The sequence below is a fragment of the Neophocaena asiaeorientalis genome, unplaced genomic scaffold (assembly GCF_003031525.2).
Source record: "Neophocaena asiaeorientalis asiaeorientalis breed wild unplaced genomic scaffold, Neophocaena_asiaeorientalis_V1.1 scaffold46, whole genome shotgun sequence".
Classification (NCBI taxonomy): Eukaryota; Metazoa; Chordata; class Mammalia; order Artiodactyla; family Phocoenidae; genus Neophocaena; species Neophocaena asiaeorientalis.
Window position 1 is genome coordinate 1361112 of NW_020175393.1, and position 20367 is coordinate 1381478.

The following is a 20367-nucleotide window of genomic DNA, read 5'->3' on the forward strand; positions in this document are numbered from 1 at the left end:
GCCTTTTCTTGACCCTGTTCCCCAGGCACTGGCCTGAAAGTTCGTGAGGGAAATCGAAGTCCATATGGAGACCGGCCCACACCCGCCCCGTAGGCGGTGGTTGGGGGGTGGAGTGTGGACAGCGGAGGAAAGGGTCCATAGTGAACCTCATATCTGGAGCCTCTATGGTCTCTTACCCAAACTCCAGTTTGATCTTAAGAAGAAGACATTGTTTTCTTGGGAAGAACTTGTTTACCCCAAAATGGTACAAAGGATGTCACAGGTTTTTTGTTGTTGTTGTTTTTAAAATATTTATTTATTTATTTTGGCTGCGCTGGGTCGTAGTTGTGGCATGCTGACTTCGTTGAGGCATACATGTGGGATCTAGTTCCCGACCAGGGATCGTACAGTGCCCCCTGCATTGGGAGCGTGGAGTCTTACCCACTGGACCACCAGGGAAGTCACAGTTTTGTTTAGAGTCAACTCGTGTTATCGTTTGCTACCGCCACAGGAGGTCATTACAAGTCAAAAAAAAACTGGATCAGGGTCCAAACTAATCATTTATTAGTTGTGTTAATTAAACAAGGAGGCCATCAGACTGAGGTGGCTCTAATGTCATGGCGGCCTACTTAAGCAAGCCAAAATCTAAACCTGTAAATGCCTCAAGGTCACGTAATCAAGATGCCACGGGAGGGAATTCCCTGGCAGTCCAGTGGTTAGGACTCAGCACTTCCACTCCAGGTTCGATCCCTGTTTGGGGAACTAAGATCCTGCATGCTGGGAGGCACAGGCAACACAAAAACAAAATCAAAACATCAAAACAAAACAAAAAAACACTAAAGGACAACCAATCACACACAACCAACTAGGCTAAGCTATAGCCAATCAAATAATTTCCTTTCTCTGTTTCCACACTTTCTCCATTTAAGTTTTTCCTCTGGCTGAGGTCTGAGGAGCGCTCATAACCACTTCTGGTTTGGCGCGGCCCCATTTGAATGCATTTTTTCCTCAAACTTAAAATTTTAACATGCCTCAGTTTACCTTTAACAGTTGTATGATGGAGACCTTGGGCCAGTCAGCTGACCTTTCTTTAGTTTTTTTATAAAATTGAAAAAGTCTTGCCTCACAAAGTTGTCAGGAGGGACAAACGAAATAAGATTTTTTTTTTTTTGTAAATTATGAAGTGCTGTGTAAGCATAATGTATTAATTTCTGATACCCTCACTATGTCTCAGGCAAGTTTGCAATAAGGCCACCCAAACACCTTTATCATCTCCTTATAGTTCCTTCCCCATGGTAGGTTCAGCACTAAGATCTTGTGTAATACATAAACTCAGCACTTTATTGAATTTAAAAAATTTTTTGAAGTAATTTCAAACTTACAGAAAACACTTAAGAACAGTATCGGGAACTCTGGTATCCTTTTCACCCTGATTCCCCATTTGTCAGCCTTTGGTTATATTTGCTTATTTCTCTCAACCCCAATATAACCATCTATTATGGGTTGAATTGTGTCCCTTCAAAATTCAGATAGTGAAGCCCTAACTCCCAGTACCTCAGAATATGACCTTATTTGGAAATAGGGTTGTTGCAGATATAATTGGTTAAAATAAAATGAGGTCATACTGCAGTAGGGTGGACCCTTAATCCAATATGACTGATGTCCTTATAAAAAGGGGAAATTTGGACACAGACATGTCCAGACCAGAACATCACGTCCAGACCAGCATACGTCAAGACCAGAATGTCATGTGAATGTGAAGGCAGAGATAGGGTTGATGTGTCTACAAGCCAAGGAACGCCAAAGATTGCCAGCAAACCACCAGAATCTAGGGGAGAGGCATGGAAGAGACTTCTGTCACAGCCCTCAGAGAGAACTGTGGGGCCTTTAGGGACTTTCCACCCCCTCACTTGTTCCCGTAAACCAATTCTTCTCCCTATCGTGCGCCACTCCTTCTCCCTATCGAAACCAATTCTTCTCCCTATCGTGCGCCACTCCTTCTCCCTATCGAAACCAATTCTTGGAGTTTTTCAGTTGACGGGGACTTGCCAGACAGCGGGTAATTTTCCAGTTGCCCGTAACAGGTATACGCCCTAACCGCCACAATGAACAGACAACTATAACGGCCAGAAGGTGGGACAAAAGTTCCTAAGCCAATGAATTCAAAAGTCACCACATTTACCCAATCATTGTGAGAATATACCCGCTCTATGAGTAAATAAACCTATAAAAAGTATGTGATTCCGCTTTTAGGGGTTCCCCATCGGCCTCCTGCGTGAGGTTCAGGGAACCCCGGTGCATCGGCTCCTAATAAACCTCTTGCGTGTTGCAGCGGCTCTCGACTCTTGGCGGTTCTTGGGCGAGTTGGAATCCCTCGTAGACCGTTTGGGTCTAACAGAACCAACCCTGCTGACTCTTTGATTTCTGGCTTCTAGCTTTCAGAACTGTAAGAAAATAAATTTCTACTGTTTAAGCCACCCCGTTTGTGGTACTTTGTTATGGCAGCCCTAGCAAACAAATACACCACCCTAATCAGGAAGTCAACACCACTGTCTAATTATAGGTACCATTCAGATTTCATCAGCTGTCCCACTAATGCCTCTGTCCTTTTTGGTCCAGGATCGCAAATCGCATTTGGTAGTCACATATCTGCAGACTCCTTCAATGTGGGCAGTTCTTCTGTCTTTCTCTTTCATGAATTAGTTTTAAAGAGTACAGGCTTTTCATTTCTGTACAATCTCTCCAACCTAAGTACATGTTGGGGCAAGAGAGAAATGATGCGGCCTTTGTGTATCACATCAGAAGTTGCTGGAGGCAAAACCATCTCACTCCTGATGCTGCCAAACCAGTCTGGCAGGTTCTCCACCTTAAAGTCCTAACTGTCCCTTTGTAATTCCTAAGTATCTGGCACATCACCAAATCTCCACCTACCTGCCTTAGCATCCCTTTATGACTCTCATCGGAATAAGCATGATGATGTTTATTTTTATTTTTAAAATTTATTTATTTATTTTTGGCTGCGTTGGATCTTCGTTGCTGTGCGCAGGCTTTCTCTAGTTGCGGTGAGCGGGGGCTACTCTTCGTTGTGGCTTCTCATTGTCGTGGCTTCTCTTGTTGTGGGGCACGGGCTCTAGGCGTGCAGGCTTCAGTAGTTGTGGCACGTGGGCTCAGTAGCTGTGGCTTGTGGGCTCTAGAGCTCAGGCTCAGTAGTTGTGGCACACGGGCTTAGTTGCTCCACGGCATGTGGGATCTTCCCGGGCCAGGGCTCGAACCCGTGTCCCTTGCATTGCCAGGCAGATTCTTAACTACTGTGCCACCAGGGAAGCCCGATGATGTTTATTAAATGGTGATTTTTTTTCTTTTTACTCCGTCATTTCTTCAGTTTTCAGTCAACAATCGACTATAAAAGAACATTTCTCTCTCCCTCATTTATTCATTTATTTATTTATATCATATGGACTCATGGATTCCAATTTTACTCAATAACTTGTAATCCATTACTACCATATTTACTTATATTGCCTGGACCCATGCATTTCTATTTTATTTAATTAATTGTAGTTAGTTACTATCATCATTAATTTCATGCACAAATTATCCCAAATTTGGGCAGCGCCAGACTCTGGGATCCGTGCCACCTGGCGCCCACCATTCCCACGGGAGAAGATGGGAAGCCCATGGGCTTGGTGGTGCAAGTGGAGTTCATAGGCTGCAGCCGCAGCAGCTGCAGCATCGGAGCTGGAGGCTGCCACAACCCCAAGGGCCCCCAGCTGGTGGGGGGCGGGGAGGGCTGTGAGGGCTTCCCTGATACTGGCTCGAACAACTCTACTTGTCGTCAGGCACCACGGAGGAGGAGCTCCTGCAAGCTGGACGAGCAGCTGGACATCCTGGCGCTGATGGAGGTGAAGATGAAGGAGATGAAGGGCAGCATCCTCACCTGTGTCTCACTGAGGCCAAGCTCCGTGAAGAACTCCTCGAGAGGGATCGGCTGCTGGCTATGGCTGTCATCCGCAAAAAGCACAGGATGTGAACGAGTCCCATTTCGGCCTTCGCAACTCCCAGACACCTAGCAGCTTAGTGGGGACCTTAGGCCGCCGCTGTTGAACTCCCTCATACTCCTGGGGCACTGGTTGAGAGTACTGAGGCTTAGGGCAGTTGGGCTCTTGCTGGTGACCTGGCACCCTCTCTTGTTTCCTCCTGAAGCAAGCTCCTGGAGTCTGGGATCTCAGACTCTGCACCAGTGACACCAGCAATTATGACTTTGTCTACCCCTCCCCACCTTCACCCCCACCCCCAAATTTACGTTGCAGGTTCTGGTGAAGCAGAGGCTTCAGAACCATTGAACTTGAAACTTATCCCCTACGGATGCAGGCAGGATGCCCAAGGACTATGGGTTTGGGAAGACGACACCTTGAGTTTGGCCAGTAATCAGAACTCTTCCACGTGTAGTGATAAGAGATCCAAGTAACATCAGTTCTACTTTCTGTGCTTTTCCTTCCCACGTGCAGCCTGTGCTTCTGATAGGGACTGGCAGATCTGTGCCTCTCCCTCCTAGGACCTCCCTCCCAGGAGGCCATCTACAAGGCAATCTATGGGATCTTGTGGAGATCCAGCTTGCCAGGGACTTAAGTCTATCCTGTTATGTTTGCTACAAATTCTATTTTCTGCACAATTAGTCAGATTAAAGTTTTCACTATGTTTGTTTGGCAAAATGAATTAAACAGAAAGTAAGGTTGAAAAAAATTATCCCAAATTTGGCAAATGAGAAAGTGCTCCAAGCTGGTTCCTGTGTCCTTTTGCAATGTCTACAACATTATTTGATTACTTTCTGGTACAAGAGGTAATTCAAGCTCAATTTGTACTTTTCCTGACTCAGCCCAGGAATCAACCATTTCTTCAAGAGCCTCTGGCTTCTTTTTTTTTTTTTTTTTAATAAATTTATTTATTTTATTTATGGCTGCGTTGGGTCTTCATTGCTGTCTGTGGGCTTTCTCTAGTTGCAGTGAGTGGGGGCTACTCTTCATTGCGGTGCGTGGGCTTCTCATTACGGTGGCTTCTCGTCGTGCAGCACAGGCTCTAGGCTTCAGTAGTTGTGGCTCGAGGGTTCTAGAGCGCAGACTCAGTAGTTGTGGCTCACGGGCTTAGTTGTTCCACGCATGTGGGATCTTCCCGGATCAGGGCTCAAACCAGTGTCCCCTGCATTGGCAGGCGGATTCTTAACCACTGTGCCACCAGGGAAGCCCTCTCTGGCTTCTTTTAACAAAGGGTAGTATTTGGAAACCAAGATCTGGGTGCCAGATATCTTCATTGCTACAATGATGCCACCGTTCCTAGGCCTTCTCAGCAAATAGAGCTAGGAAATATATGAATGTATATATGTATACACATACATACATACACACACACACACACACACACACACACACACACACACTGTTCCAGTTACTATAACCACCTAACATACCACCCCAAAACTTGGTGTAAAACAACCATTTTATTATGCTCAAGGAATACTGTGTCAGAAAGGACACAGTAAGGATGGCTTGTCTTTGCTCAGTGATGTCTGGGTCCTTATCTGGGGAGACTTGAAGGCTGAGAGTGACTTAACCACTGAGAGCTGGGATCATCTGGAGGCATCTTCTGTCACATTTCTGGCAGTTGATGGTAGCCGTCAGCTGGCTCTCTGCTGGGGATGTTGGCCAGAACACCTGCACTTGTCCTCTCCATGTAGCATGTAGCATGAGCTTTTTCACAGCATGGCAACCTTGAGATAGTTAAGATTCTTACATGGCACTCATGGCTCCAAGAGCATGTTGAAATGAGTAAGGCAGAAGCTGTATAATCTTTTCTGAGCTAGCCTCAGAAATCATGCAGTATGACTTCTGCTGCATTCTGTTGGTTATAAGGCAGTTACAAACATGTTTAGATTTAAGGGGAGGAGGTATGGACCTCATAACCCACTTCTTTTTTAAAATTACTTTATTGAAGTATAGTTGATTTACAAAGTTGTGTTAATTTCGTTATACATATATATATATATATTCTTTTTCATATTCTTTTCCATTATGGTTTATCACAGGATATTGTATATCATCCCCTGTGCTCTACAGTAGGACCTTGCTGTTTATCCATTCTATATATAATAGTTTGCATCTGCTCATCCCAAACTCCCAATCCTCCCCTCCCCCATCCCCCCATCCTTGGCAACCACAAGTCTATTCTCTATGTCTGTGAGTCTATAAACCAACCTCTTGACAGAAGAAATGGAAAGAGTTCAAGACAAAGTAGTAGACGAGAAAGACAACAAGAGTACAGCCAGTCCTTTCAAAGAATTTTGCCATAAAGGGAAGGAAAGAAATGCAGCATAATGTAGAAAGAAATGTGGGATCAGAGGAAGGATATTTAAAATGGGCATATTTTGGTATTTTTATATGCTGATAGGAATGACAAAGTAGACAGGGACAGGGACCAGGGAGTGCAATTGTAGGAGTGATGCTCTTGACTGAGAAGGACTGGGATTCAGTGCACAAGTGGAGGGGGTGATCCTAGATAGACACATTTGTGATGCCTGGAGGGAGACAGAGTCTAAGGGCAGAAATGTAGCAGAAAGTGGGAAGTGGAAAAAGAAGTTCTTTTCTGTTGTCCCTGGTTTTCAGTGAACTAGGAAGTAATGTCATCAGCTGGGCATGAGGGAGTTGATTTGAGGAGAGAAAACAAGGTGCCCCAGGGCAAGAATAAAAATGGTGGCTCACATATCATAGGTCTAAACTTTTTAAAGTTAATCATCAAGCTAATAAACTGTTAGGTATGTTCTTTACTCTTACTTTACCAAGTCTACTTTCATAACAACAAAAGAATGTGCGTAAAGCAACAGCTGGAAAAAATATCAAAATGACTACATTTAATTATTATCGCATGTATCTAGGTATTCTTTTGGTGGACCAGATATGGCTGGATGAGTAACAAAATAAAGATGTGCATTACTGGAGAAAGAATAGTCTCTTCAATAAATGATGCTGGGAAAACTGGACAGCCAACATGCAAAAAAAAAAAAAAAAAAGAGAGAGAGAGAGAGAGAGACTAGACCACTACCTCACACCATTTACAAAAATCAACTCAAAATGGATTAAAGACTTGAATGTAAGACCTGAAACCATACAACTCCTGGAAAAAAACATACACAGTATGCTCTTTGACATCGATTGTAGCAATATCTTTCCGGATATGTCTCCACAGGCAAGGGAAACAAAAGCAAAAATAAACAAAGGAGACTATATCAAGTTAAAAAGCTTCTGCACAGCAAAGGAAACCATCAACAAAATGAAAGGACAACCTACCGAATGGGAGAAGATATTTACAAATCATTTATCTGATAAGGGCTTAAAATCTAAAATATATAAAGAACTCATACAACTCAAAAACTACTTGATTTTTTTACATGGGCAGAGGAGCCAAATAGACATTTTTCAAAAGAAGACACACTGATGGCCAATAGGCACATGAAAAAGATGTTCTACATCACTAATTATTAGGGAAATGCAAATCAAAATCACAAGATATAATCTCATGCCTGTCAGAATGGCTATTATCAAAAAGGCAAGAAATAACAAGTGTTGATGAGGATGTGGAGGGAGAAAAGGAACTCTTGTACATTGTTGGTGGGAATGTAAACTGCTACAGCCACTGTGGAAAACAGTATGGAGATGCCTCAAAAAATTAAGAATAGAATTTCCATATGACCCAGCTATTCCACTTTTGGGTTTTATCCCCAAAATATGAAAACACTAATTAAAAGAAATATGCACCCTGTGTTTATTGCAGCATCATTTACAACAGCTACTCTATGGAAACAACCTAAGTGCCCACTGGCAGATGAAAGGATAAATAAAATGTGGTGTATGTATATTAAATGGAATACTATGCAGCCATAAAAAGATTAAATCTTGCCACTTGAGCCAATATGGACGGATCTTGAGGGTATTCCACTAAGTGAAATAAGTCAGATGGAGAAAGACAAATACTGTATGATTTCACTCATATGTGGGATTAAAAAAATAAATAAATGAATAAATAAATGAACAAACCAAACCAAACAAAAACAAACACGTAGATACAGAGAACAGAGCAGTGGCTACCAGAGGTGAAGGGATGAGGGGAGGATGAAGAGGGTAAAGGTGGTCAACTTTAAGGTGATGGATGGAAACAAAATTTTTGGTGGTGAGCACACTATAGTGTAAACATAAGTAGAAGTATAATGTTGTACACATGAAACTTATGTTATAAACCAATGTTACCTCAATTTAAAAGAGACATGCATTATTTACAAGTTAATAAATATATATTTCAAACCATTTATTTTTCTTATCTTCATTTTTGCAAAGTCACTAATTATGTTGTTATAACTGAGATTTTCATATAATCTATGTTCTATTAACAGTAATGGGCTAAAGAATTTAAAAGTTAAATGCAGGACTTCCCTGGTGGCACAGTGGATAAGAATCCGCCTGCCAATGCAGGGGACACGGGTTCAAGCCCAGGTCAGGGAAGATCCCACATGCCGTGGAGCAACTAAGCCCATGAGCCACAACTACTGAGCCCACGTGCCACAACTACTGAGCCCACATACCACAACTACTGAAGCTCACATAACTAGAGCCCATGCTCTGCAACAAGAGAAGCCACCACAATGAGAAGCCTGCACACTGCAATGAAGAGTAGCTCCTGCTCGCCACAACTAGAGAAAGCCTGCACGCAACAACGAAGACCCAACGCAGCCAAAAATTAATTAGTTAATTAAAAATAAAATAAAACTTAAATGCAACTGACTTCAAACTTTACATAATTTGAATATATTTTCATGAAGACATATAATGAAGTTAATGTAAAATTAAAATTATTATCATGCTTTCAAATGTTATTTTTCTAATATTTAAATCATCTATTAAAATTGAAGTGTAAATTGCAAATTATACTGAATAAATATTAAAAGTTATTTATAGAAAGCTGCCATTTGAAGGGAGGGCTTCCCTGGTGGCGCAGTGGTTAAGAATCTGCCTGCCAATGCAGGGGACACAGGTTTGAGCCCTGGTCCAGGGAGATCCCACATGCCACGGAGCAACTAAGCCCATGCGCCACAACTACTGAGGCTGCACTCTAGAGTCCGTGAGCCACAACTACTGAGCCCGCATGCCACAACTACTGAAGCCTGCATGCCTAGAGCCCGTGCTCACAACAAGAGAAGCCACTGCAATGAGAAGCCTGCGCACCACAAGGAAGAGTAGCCCCCACTCGCTGCAACTAGAGAAAGCCCACGAACAGCAGCGAAGACCCAACACAGCCAAAAATAAAATAAAATAAATTAATTAATTAAAAAAAAGAAAGCTGCCAGTTGAAAATTTAACTTTTTGAAATTTTAATTAAACCCTATGAAATATTTTTATAAAAATAAAACTATTCAAGTATTAGATGCCTATTTAGTTGCCAGTGTAACTTCATGTGCCATATTTGTTATACATACATATGCATATATACAAATTGAAGAGTAATATTAATTGTTTAGTACAGGAACATGTTCCTCAGCCACTGTGGTCAACTGTGACCCTACTGGGAAAGGATACATCATTATGTAAGAAGGTACTACATTCATACTGACTGAGAGAAGGTTTGACAAGTTAATTGATTTGTCTTTTCTGTTACTTAATCACTATCACTGCTAGATTCTCCCTGCATCCCAAACAAGTGGCCATCTGCAGGGTCAGCAACAGCAAAACCTATGAATCTTCACAGCATTTGGTCACCATCACCTTTTGTTTCAATGATAAAGGACAAGAGGTAAGGAGACACATTTCCTTGCAACTTGAATAGTGTTAATTATAACAGCAGATGTTTAGACTTATGGTCATGCTGTGTCTAGTAGGCTGCCTTCTAAAATGGATCGCAGTGATCTCCACCTTCTGATGGTTATGCCCATATGTAATCCCCTCCCCTTGAGTGTGGACTGAATCTAGTGACTTGCTTCTTTTTCTAGTTGCAGCGAGCGGGGACTACTCTTTGTTGCGGTGCACGAGCTTCTCACTGTGGTGGCTTCTCTTGTGTTGCGGAGCACGGGCTCTAGGCGCATGGGCTTCAGGAGTTGTGGCCCACAGGCTCTAGTTGTGGCTTGCAGGCTCTAGAGCACAGCCTCAGTAGTTGTGGCACACAGGCTTAGTTGCTCCACAGCATGTGGGATGTTCCCAGACCAGGGCTTGAACCAGTGTCCCCTGCATTGGCAGGCAGATTCTTAACCACTGTGCCACCAGAGAAGTCCCCTAGTGACTTGCTTCTATTGAATAGAATTTGGCAAAGAGTAACAGGATGTCAATTCTGAGATTAAAAGTCATGACTTTTTTCTTGTAGGCACTCTATTGCTGGCTTTGAAGAAGCAAGCTGCCACTTTGGAGCGGCCCACATGGCAAGAAACTGAGGGTGGCTTCTGGGAAATAGCCAAAAAGAGACTGATAACTTCAGTCCAACAACCTTAAAGGAACTGCATCCTGCCAGTGATCCATGGAGCAAGATTAGAATCAAGTCTTTCCCCAACTGAGCCTTCAGATGAGACCACTGGCAACACCCTGATTGCAGCTTCATGGGAGACCCTGAAGCAAAGGATCCAGCTAAGCTTCTCCCAGGTTTCTGACTGACAGAAATCATGAAATAATGTGTGTTGTTTTGAGCTACTAGTTTGGGGGTAATTTTATATAACAAGAGATAATTAATACACTGTGCCAGAATTAAGTGTCAGATCCTTAGTAACAGAGATATCCCTGTGTCCCTTCGAAATTGTTTGTGTGTGTTGACATGAGGTGTCCTCTTAAATGTGGGCTCAAGGCAGAGTCCCTTCTTGCCTGGGTGTACTAATAGTACCAGGACTAGTTCATTAGTCTTCAATTTTTTTGCTTGCATGTTCCCTAAAAACATTTTGGAAAACTATGTGACCTCCTGCATGCCTTTTACTTCATATCTAATTTCTTTCTTTCTTTCTTTGTAAATTTAAATAACTACAAACAGTGTAAAAATTTTAGTATCTTATAAATACCAACATTTAAAAATAAGACTGTTTATATTACTGTTTTAAATGTAACCAATAGAACCTAAATGCCATAGCTTTTTTTTTTTTTGGCTGTGCCGTGAGGCATGTGGGATCTTAGTTCCCCAACCAGAGATTGAACCCGTGCCCCCTGCAGTGGAAGAGCAGAATCTCAACCACTGGACCTCCAGTGAAGTCCCAATACCATAGCTTTTTAACATTTTTTTTTTTTTTTTTTTTTGCGGTACCGGGCCTCTCACTGCTGTGGCCTCTCCCGCCGCGGAGCACAGGCTCCGGACGCGCAGGCCCAGCTGCCACGGCTCACGGCCCAGCCGCTCCGCGGCATGCGGGATCCTCCCAGACCAGGGCACGAACCCATGTCGCCTGCATCGCAGGCGGACTCCCAACCACTGCGCCACCAGGGAAGCCCTACCATAGCTTTTTGATATTCAACATCATCCTTTTGAAAAACATATGAATAGGGACTTCTCAGGTGGTCTAGTGGTTGAGACTTCACCTTCCAATGCAAGGTTACAGGTTCAATTCCTGATTAGAGAGCTAGGATCTCACATGCCTCAGGCCAAAAAAACAAAAAACATAAAACAGAAGCAATACTGTAAAAAATTCAATAAAGACTTTAAAAAAAATGGATGGTCCACATCCCAAAAAAAATCTTAAAAAAAACCCAGGTAGAACATATGAATAAACTCTTCTTCAACAGCTGGACATTTTACATTATTTACTTTTTCCTTGAATTCATATTTCATTCACTTCCACTACATAATTTTTTCTTAATGTATTTTATATGTGAAAGTCTTGTATTGATCTTTCTATATTTCTCTGTAACAAAATATATTTTTTAAAATTAGTTCTTTTTAATTTCTTTTAACCATAATACTCTAAATGTTTAAACTTTTCTTTTGGATTGAACTATTAGCAACAAAGCAAATTGATCAAAATCACGTAAATATATTATACATTTTGATAGCTATCAATAAACATATAAAATTTTATTCACAATGCATCTTTTAATGGGTTTTTAGCTAGTTCTGTATTAAGGAAGAACAAATCTGACTCCATATTAGATCTGTTCCTTTTACTTTTTTCTTTTATTTTAAAATTTTTATTTATTTATTTATTTTTGGCTGCAGTGGGTCTCTTGCTGCGCACAGGCTTTCTCTAATTGTGGTGAGCGGTGGCTTCTCTTGTTGCGGAGCACGAGCTGTAGGCGCGTGGGCTTCAGTCGTTGCAGCATGCAGACTCAGTAGTTGCGGCTCTTGGGCTCTAGAGCACAGGCTCAGCTAGTTGTGGTGCATGGGCTTAGTTGCTCCACAGAATGTGGGATCTTCCAGAACCAGGGTTCGAACCTGTGTACCCTGCATTGGCAAGCGGCTTCTTAACCAGTGCGCCACCAGGTAAGTCCTCCTTTTACTTTAATCTTTATGCTCTGTTGCCTGTGCTTAGTCATGCTGGCTCTGCACCTTTTGTAAAAGAATGTTGCCTATAGCTTCAAGTATACAGGATAGCCTGACCTTGACCTGACCTGAACACAGAATAATATTTGTCTTGTTGGAGGTTTAGAGGAACATCGTGACCTGTGAACTGACCTACGTGGAGAGCTGCAAGAACAAACGATCCCACACCAAGAAGTTTGCAACAACTAACCACGCCACTCCCTCATCTTGCCTTTAAAAGGGCTTTGCTGGACTTCCCTGGCGGTCCAGTGGTAAAGATTCCACACTTGCTTCCACTATATGGGGCACAGGTTCAATACCTGGTCGGTGAACAAATACCCCGCAAGCCCTACAGTGTGGCCAAAAAAAAAAAAAAAAAAAGAAAAGAAAAAGAAAAAGGCTTTGCTTGAAAGCCTTTGGGGAGTTTGGGCTTTTTAAGGCATGAGCCACCTGTCTCTTTGCCTGGCCCTGCAATAAACCTTTCTCTGCTCCAGACTCTGACAACAACAACGTTCTGGTATTGTTTGGCCTCACTGTGCCTCAGGGGGCTTGCTTTAGGTAACAGTTCATGTATCATTGAAACGTAAGAACAGCATAGCTGGAATGAGACAACCTTCCGTAACAATTCTCTATTTTTCTTTTCATCAGAATAAAAGCTGAGAGTTCTTGTTCACATAAATAAGTAAATGGGAATGGAAATACTTTTATTATAGCAATGACACTCACTTCTTTGAACTCCTTCTGAATTATATGCCAAAAATCACATAAGCCATCATTAAATGTATTTTAATGATATTCAAGCTGAAAACTCAATTAGATTCTCTATTAATTTTGTTGAAAGCAACGAATTGAAAACCACCTGACTTGCTAAAGGATTCATTACTCAATTATTAGAGTCATTTACTTTCAAAAACAATATTTCAAATATTTCAAATTAGGCTTCCCTGGTGGCCCAGTGGTTGAGAGTCCACCTGCCGATGCAGGGGACATGGGTTCGTGCCCCGGTCCGGGAAGACCCCACATGCCGCGGAGCGGCTGGGCCCATGAGCCATGGCCGCTGGGCCTGCGCGTCCGGAGCCCGTGCTCCACAACGGGAGAGGCCACAACAGTGAGAGGCCCGCATACCGCAAAAAAAAAAAAAAATTTCAAATTGTACTTTAGTTTAGCAACTCAGATGTTTTTATATTTCCCCATCTTGGGAGAATGGCAAATGGGCAACGGCAAAAGAGGAGGAGAGAAATGAAAATATGCACAAAAGTTCACAGGTAAATCAGTTTTAGGAAAAGGATATACAGAAATAGAGAATGTGAAAATGGATACATTCATAACTGGCCATGTCCTCCTGTCCCTTGTAGGACTTTGTGTATTCCTTGGAGTCTGCACACTCCAGGGTGAAGACCACTGGACTAGGGACATGTAGTATGATTGTCAGCCAGCACAAGGTGTACTTGAGACTTAACCAAAAATTCAAAATGAGACCAGTCAGCATGGTACGTGTTTTCCTCTCCCTCCAGATATGTTCAGCCACGTGCATGCAATGGCAGAGTTGGCAGAGAATTAGGACTTTGCCAAGAGTGCTGGGAAAGGATGAAGGAGCAAAGGAGTCAAGGCTGTACGCAAGGTAACGTTAGGATTATTGGTGAAGTCCAGACAGGAAGATGAGTCCTAAAATTTCCAGTTCTTAAGGATGAACTCTCCCAGGGTAGCAAAATGAGAAAAGAAGGGGGTTCAAGCTTTGGACAGCTCCAATATTTAATGTCAGTGGGGCAGGAAGTAGATGGGCTCCAGGCTAGGCATTTACAACAGGCCTCCTGTTTGCATTTCCTGAAACAGGAGATAGGTGGGCTCCAGGATACATATTTACAACCAGCCTCCTGTTTGCACTTCGAAATAGGAATAACAACAGAAACACTGTTGGGTGGGTATACTTTAAGATAACAGTCTTGGCAGGAACAGAGAGGGGCTAAACCCTGTTTGAGTAAAAGATCAAGAGGTCCTGTATTTCCCATCTTTGGGGCAAAGGAGACACTGTACATGCACAGAAAGGCTCCTTGGGTGTCAAAAAGGAGGGGTCACCACCCCAGAATAGGTGATGCCAAGGGCCCCCATAGGCCTCTGGGCTGGAATCCATCTTGGAAAAAAGTTGTGCGTGCAAGTTGGGGAGGGTCCTAGGACAAGTCAGGTGTGGAAAAAGAAACCGGATAATTGGCCAAAGGTAAACAAAGACTGGGAAGAGCCACGCTGTATAAATGATTTAACCGACTCTTTACTCCTCCTCATTAGGGAGAACGCCCACACCCTTTCTCTCTGGGTGTGTTATCTCTGCCTTGCTTCTGTCTTAACTAAACTGTTTCTCTGTGTGCTCTCCCACTTGTTGTGCTGTGTCTCTAATAATAAACTTCATACCTGTTTTTACAGTTTTTGTCTCCCTGAGAAATGCATTTTTCAGTGGAGGCAAGAGCCACAGAAAATTTACTTCTAGTCTCCAGCCCTTGCTGGTCTAGTGGCTAGGATTCCTGGTTTTCATCCAGGCTACCCAGGTTCAATTCCTCGGCAGGGAACTAAGATCTTGCTTCAAGCCACCACTCACTGCTGCTGCGTCTCCAAGATCATCAGGATAAAGAAGGCAATGGAGGTCAAGAGTGATCACAGAGGTGGATATTAGAAAGTGTTGGGTCTTGGAGACCAAGGAAAGTGTCCCAAGAAAGTGGAAGTCCACTTATCTGATGCTGGGGAAATCAAGTAAGAGGAGGTCTGGAAATTTATTGTATTTAGTTACATCCAAGTCATTGGGAGATTTAGGAGAGTAAGAGGCAGAAGCCCAACTGGAGTGGGTTGTGAAAAATGAGTGGGAGGTGGGGGATGGGAAAAGCCAATACTAACAATTCTTATTTGGAGGAGGACAATAGGATTATTCTTTATCCCTTTTATTGGTTTTCATTATAATGTTTACTGCAGTTTATTATATATATATATATACATACACACATATTGTCTTCTCTTCTTTATCTGTGGGTCTCCTTTCTTAAAACTGGAATCATAGGCTTCCCTGGTGGCGCAATGGTTGAGAGTCCGCCTGCCGATGCAGGGGACACGGGTTCGTGCCCCGGTCTGGGAAGATCCCACATGCCACGGAGCGGCTGGGCCCGTGAGCCATGGCCGCTGAGCCTGCGCATCCGGAGCCTGTGCTCCGCAACGGGAGAGGCCACAACAGTGAGAGGCCCGCGTACCGCAAAAAAACCCAAAAAACAAAAAGAAACTGGAATCAAAGCTCTATGAGGCTGGCAACCAACACTGTCTTGTCCAGTCTGTGCAGTATACTGGACACTGGAAATATTTTTGAATCAATTGATGAAAAAACCAATGCTAAACAAAAGGTTTACAGAAGTAGTCCATCCCCAAACAAAGATATATCTTGATCCAAGGACAAATTTGTGCTTCATTTCTTTGAACTTGAAAGAAATTTTAAGCTCTTTTGGTTAAATCTTGAGAATTGGACATTCAAGTTCCTCTCACCTCATGCCACAAACCTCCCTGAAATGGGATAAGAAAGGCACAAAGAGAACAGGGGAAGAGACAATATCAGACAGGAGAAGACAACATCTTAATTGGAAAGCTGGTGGAGCTGAGAGAAGAGTGATTACTGACCTTGTCAATCCGAAAAAGCAAAACCTAAGGGTGAGCGCAGGAGCTGTGGGCAACAAGAAGCAATTCCTGAGGCAGAACTTCGGGAAGATGTAGGAGTTTCACAGCTCTAGTTTCCCGTGAAAGCAGAGGTGCAAGGAGAGGATGGATTAAAAGTTTTTGAAGAAGCTGAGATACCTGCAGTTAATTCCCCCCACAGTTGGTAACCAGGCAACTCCCAGGCCAGCCCATCACGCTGAGAGAAGACTGGGGAAAGGCCAAACCAGACAGATTCTGGCCTTGGGGACACCGAGTCCAAATGAGCAGAGAGCAGGCTCCATACTGAACACAGGGGCCTTTAGTGAAGACCTATATCCCAAGCAGTGAACCACCAGCCCCCTTTCCCCATTTGGTTCCCAGAAGACTGACAATCCACTCTCACCCCCCAGGAGGCAACTGACTCCTTCAAGAAAAAATACCCACAGGTATTGACGTTTGAATGTGATTCAAAAAATTTGCCATTCTGCGTGCAGGAAAGTGCGGAGTCCTAACCACTGTCCTGCCAGGGAATTTCCATGCTTCAAAAATTTAAAAGTCTGGATTCCCACTCAATTATCTGAAGGCCACTAGTTCCCACCTAGGTTCCAGAGTGGCCCACCAGCTTGTGGGTGTCTTGCTTTTAAATAGGAGTGCTCAGGTCAGGACTGTATACTGTATTTGAGGGAGACTTTGGACATGAACAAAAAATCAAAATAAAAAGTTAAAAAGAGGCCGGTGGGCGGCGCCGGCGAGAGCTCACCCGTCGCAAGATGGCGGCAGGCATGTGGGCCGCAGGCTCCGGGCCGGTTCACATCCGGGCGGCCCGCGGTGGCAGCCGGCCCGTGGTCTCTCCTCGTGGTCACTCCCTCCGCCTCTCCCGCCTTGCCCGGGATGGATCTGCCCGTGGGCCTGGGCACGGCGGAGCCCAGCAACGTCCAGGTCTTCCTGACCAAGTTGTGGACCTTCGTGAGCAACCAAGACACGGACGTTCTGGAGCCCGAGCTGGAGCAGCGTCCACGTGCTCAACCGGGGCCCGTCTGCCAAGGAGGTGCCACCTAAGTCCTCCAAGCACAGCAGCACGGCCAGCTTCGCGGGGCAGCTCAACATGTGTGGCTTCCGGAAGGTGGTCCGCATTGAGCAGGGCAGCCTGGTCAAGCCAGAGGGGGACGACACCGAGTTCCAGCACCCGTGCTTCCTGCGCGGCCAGGAGCAGCCCCTGGTCAAGAGGAAAGTGACCAGCGTGTCCACTCTGCGGAGCGAGGACATAAAGATTCCCCAGGACAGGGTCACCAAGCTGCTGACCGACGTGCAGCAGATGAGGGGGAAGCAGGAGAGCATGGATTCCAAACTGCTGACCGTGAAGCAAGAGAACAAGGCCCTGTGGCGGAAGGTGGCTGGCCTGCAGCGGAAGCACGCCCAAGTCGTCAACAAGCTCATCCAGTTCCTCATCTCGCTGGTGCAGTGGAACTAGATCCTGGGGGTGAAGAGAAAGATCCCCCTGATGCTGTACGACAGCTATTCCATGCCCAGTACTCCCTGGAGCACATCCACGGCCCGGGCCCCTACTCGGCTCCGGCATGGCCTACAGCGGCCGCAGCTTCTGTTCCCCAGATGCTGTTGCCGGCTCGGGACCCTTCATCTCTGACATCACTGAGCTACCCCAGTAGCCCCTTGGCCTCTCCAGGCAGGAGCATAGACGACTAGAGGCCCCTGTCCAGTAGGACCCTGGTTCGAGTCAAGGAGGAGCCCCCCCAGCCCACCTCGAAGCCCCCGGGCAGAGGATGCTGGTCCCGGGCACCCGTCCACCATGGTGGATACGCCCCTGTCCCCAACCACCCTCATTGACTCCATCCTGTGGGAGAGCCTGCGCCGGCTGCCTCGGCCACACCCTTCACAGACGCGGAGGCGGAAGGGGGTGACCCCTCTCGCCCCTGCCCGCCTCGGCCCCACACCCCATCCCTCCCAGAAGTGCCTCAGCATAGCCCGCCTGGACAATTTGACTCGCGCTCCACAGATGTCTGGGGTCGCCCGCTTCTTCCCCTGCCCTTCCTTCTCTCTGCGTGTTTGAGTCCAGCCAGGGGACCGAGCTCAGGGACCACTTGGACGCCATGGACTCCAACCTGGGCGACCTGCAGACCAAGCCGACTAGCCACGGCTTCAGCGTGGACACCAGTGCCCTGCCGGACCTGTTCAGCCCCTCGGTGACATTGCCCAACGGGAGTGTGCCTGACCTTGACAGCAGCCTGGCCTGCGAGACCCCCAGGCCTCGCGAGGCAGAGAGCAGCAGCCCTGACTTGGGGAAGCAGCTCCTGCTGGACCCGGGCTCCGTGGACGTGCGGGGCAGCGGTCTGCCGGTGCTCTTTTTTTTTTTTTGCCGTACGCGGGCCTCTCACTGTTGTGGCCTCTCCCCATGCGGAGCACAGGCTCTGGACGCGCAGGCTCAGCGGCCATGGCTCACGGGCCCAGCCGCTCTGCGGCATGGGGGATCTTCCTGGACCTCGCAGGAGGACGACCATGCCGATGACCCCACCATCTCCCTGCTGATGGACTCTGAGCCCCCCAAAGCCAGGGACCCCACAGTCTCCTAGAGGCCCAGGTCTGGGCATGGCCCCCCAGACCAAGGGTCCGGCCCCGTGTGCCAAGGCTTGCTTGGGGCTTCATAGCCACACTTGGACTGACTAGTACACGGGTGTTCATAGAACTATATTTTGGATTTTTACATGAGAAACCCCCTTTCCCCTTCCATAGAGATATACAGATACATACGAGAACGGACGGGTGGATGGACAGACGGACAAGACAGGCAGAGATCTAAGAACAACGGGCTTTGCCTGTGTCAAAAAACAAACAACAACAAAATACAGAGCAAACAGAGGCAGAGAGAAGAGGGAATGTCACATCTATAATAAACTTCCTCATAGATAAGCTAGAGTATCTCTGAAAGAAGAACAGGATGCTGTGAAACATGAGCAAGGAGGTGCTGTAAGATGATCAACAGTATATGAGAAATAAAACCTTAAGGCCCATTTTAAGGTCCAGACTTTTCTTCTTATGAGGGAAAGAAGCTACTGGTATTTAAAAAACAACAGTTGGCATTATTATCCTTAGCTCAACCAACCAAAAATGGTATGTATCTTCTTTTTCTGTCTTGAAAATGAAGGGAGTCTCTAAAGAAAGAAATGTATCTTACTCTGAGAAATTACTGTTTGTTCTGGTTATTTAGGAATTGTATTGGTTTGACACTGCAATTAATTTACAAAGGAATTCTTCCTATTGCATAGATAACATACTGCAAAATCCCAAAGGGAGAAAGGTGCATCGCTTGTTTTCTCGTGTCCTGCAGCCACCCAGTTCACCTCTCAGGAGCCAAACTCTTTCACTGGTTTCTCCTGCATCTTTCCAGATAGAGGCAATTTACTGTGAAGCCAACTATGCTTCTGCATCAGCATCCTTTGCTTGCTTAGGCCCCTCCCCAGGCCTTATACCGAATTTTGTATTTGTACTTTTTGTATTCTTTTTCTTAGAAAGGTCCACCAGAATTGTACAAGTTTCAGAGCCCCTCAAACCTGAATCTGCTAGCTTCCAGAGACAGTGTCTTCATATACAAGCATGTATTTGCATATATTCTATAAAAATACGTAAACAGTAGTATATCATATTCATTGTTCTCTGCCTTGCTTTTTTACACTTCATATCTTGAAATCAGTATTTACAAGAGTTGCCTCCTTTTTTAACCATTGTGTTACATTCTATTGTAGGGATAATGGTACTTTTATGTAAACATTCATCTATTGATGAATAATTGAGTTATTTCCACTATTCTACCAATACACATGGTGCTGCAATGAATAACCTTGTATGTAATTCACAGTCAGAGTGACCATACCTGCAGGTGTCTGGGGTAGTCCTTACTTGTAACAGTGCTCCCTTAGATTCTCAAAAATGTCCAGTGTAGATGTATATTCTTTGAAGGAGAATCACTAGATTAAAGAATATGTAAATATTTAACTTCAGTAGGTATTATAAAATTGCTGTCTGCAGAGGTTGCACTGGTACACCCTCCCATCAACGTGTGGACAGTACTAATTTCGTTCCCTGGCCCCTGCCAAATGAGAGTGTTATCAAACTTCTATATCTGTATCTATATGATGGGCAAGAAATAGTGTGTCATTGTTATTTTTTTTTTTTTTTTTTTTTTTTTTTTTT

At 44.7% G+C, this 20367-nt stretch overlaps 2 long non-coding RNA genes and 1 pseudogene across 2 annotated transcripts in view; 1 reads left to right on the forward strand and 2 right to left on the reverse strand.

Annotated features, from left to right (window-relative positions):
• Positions 1-13628: 13628 nt before the first annotated feature.
• LOC112414002 (uncharacterized) lies at positions 13629-17049 on the reverse strand. Its single transcript, XR_003006055.1, has 3 exons — positions 16922-17049; positions 16147-16252; positions 13629-16032 (listed from the first exon to the last, which is right to left on the reverse strand). It is a non-coding gene; the product is annotated as an uncharacterized LOC112414002 (long non-coding RNA).
• Positions 17050-17052: 3 nt separating this feature from the next.
• LOC112414001 (heat shock factor protein 1-like) lies at positions 17053-20337 on the forward strand (annotated as a pseudogene).
• The window catches only part of LOC112414003 (uncharacterized), a 5159-nt gene continuing 2301 nt past the window's right edge, over positions 17510-20367 (reverse strand). The window contains exons 2-3 of the long non-coding RNA XR_003006056.1: positions 20048-20141; positions 17510-17635 (exon numbers count right to left, since the gene is read on the reverse strand). This is a non-coding gene — a long non-coding RNA (uncharacterized LOC112414003). The remainder of the gene's footprint in view (positions 17636-20047; positions 20142-20367) is intronic.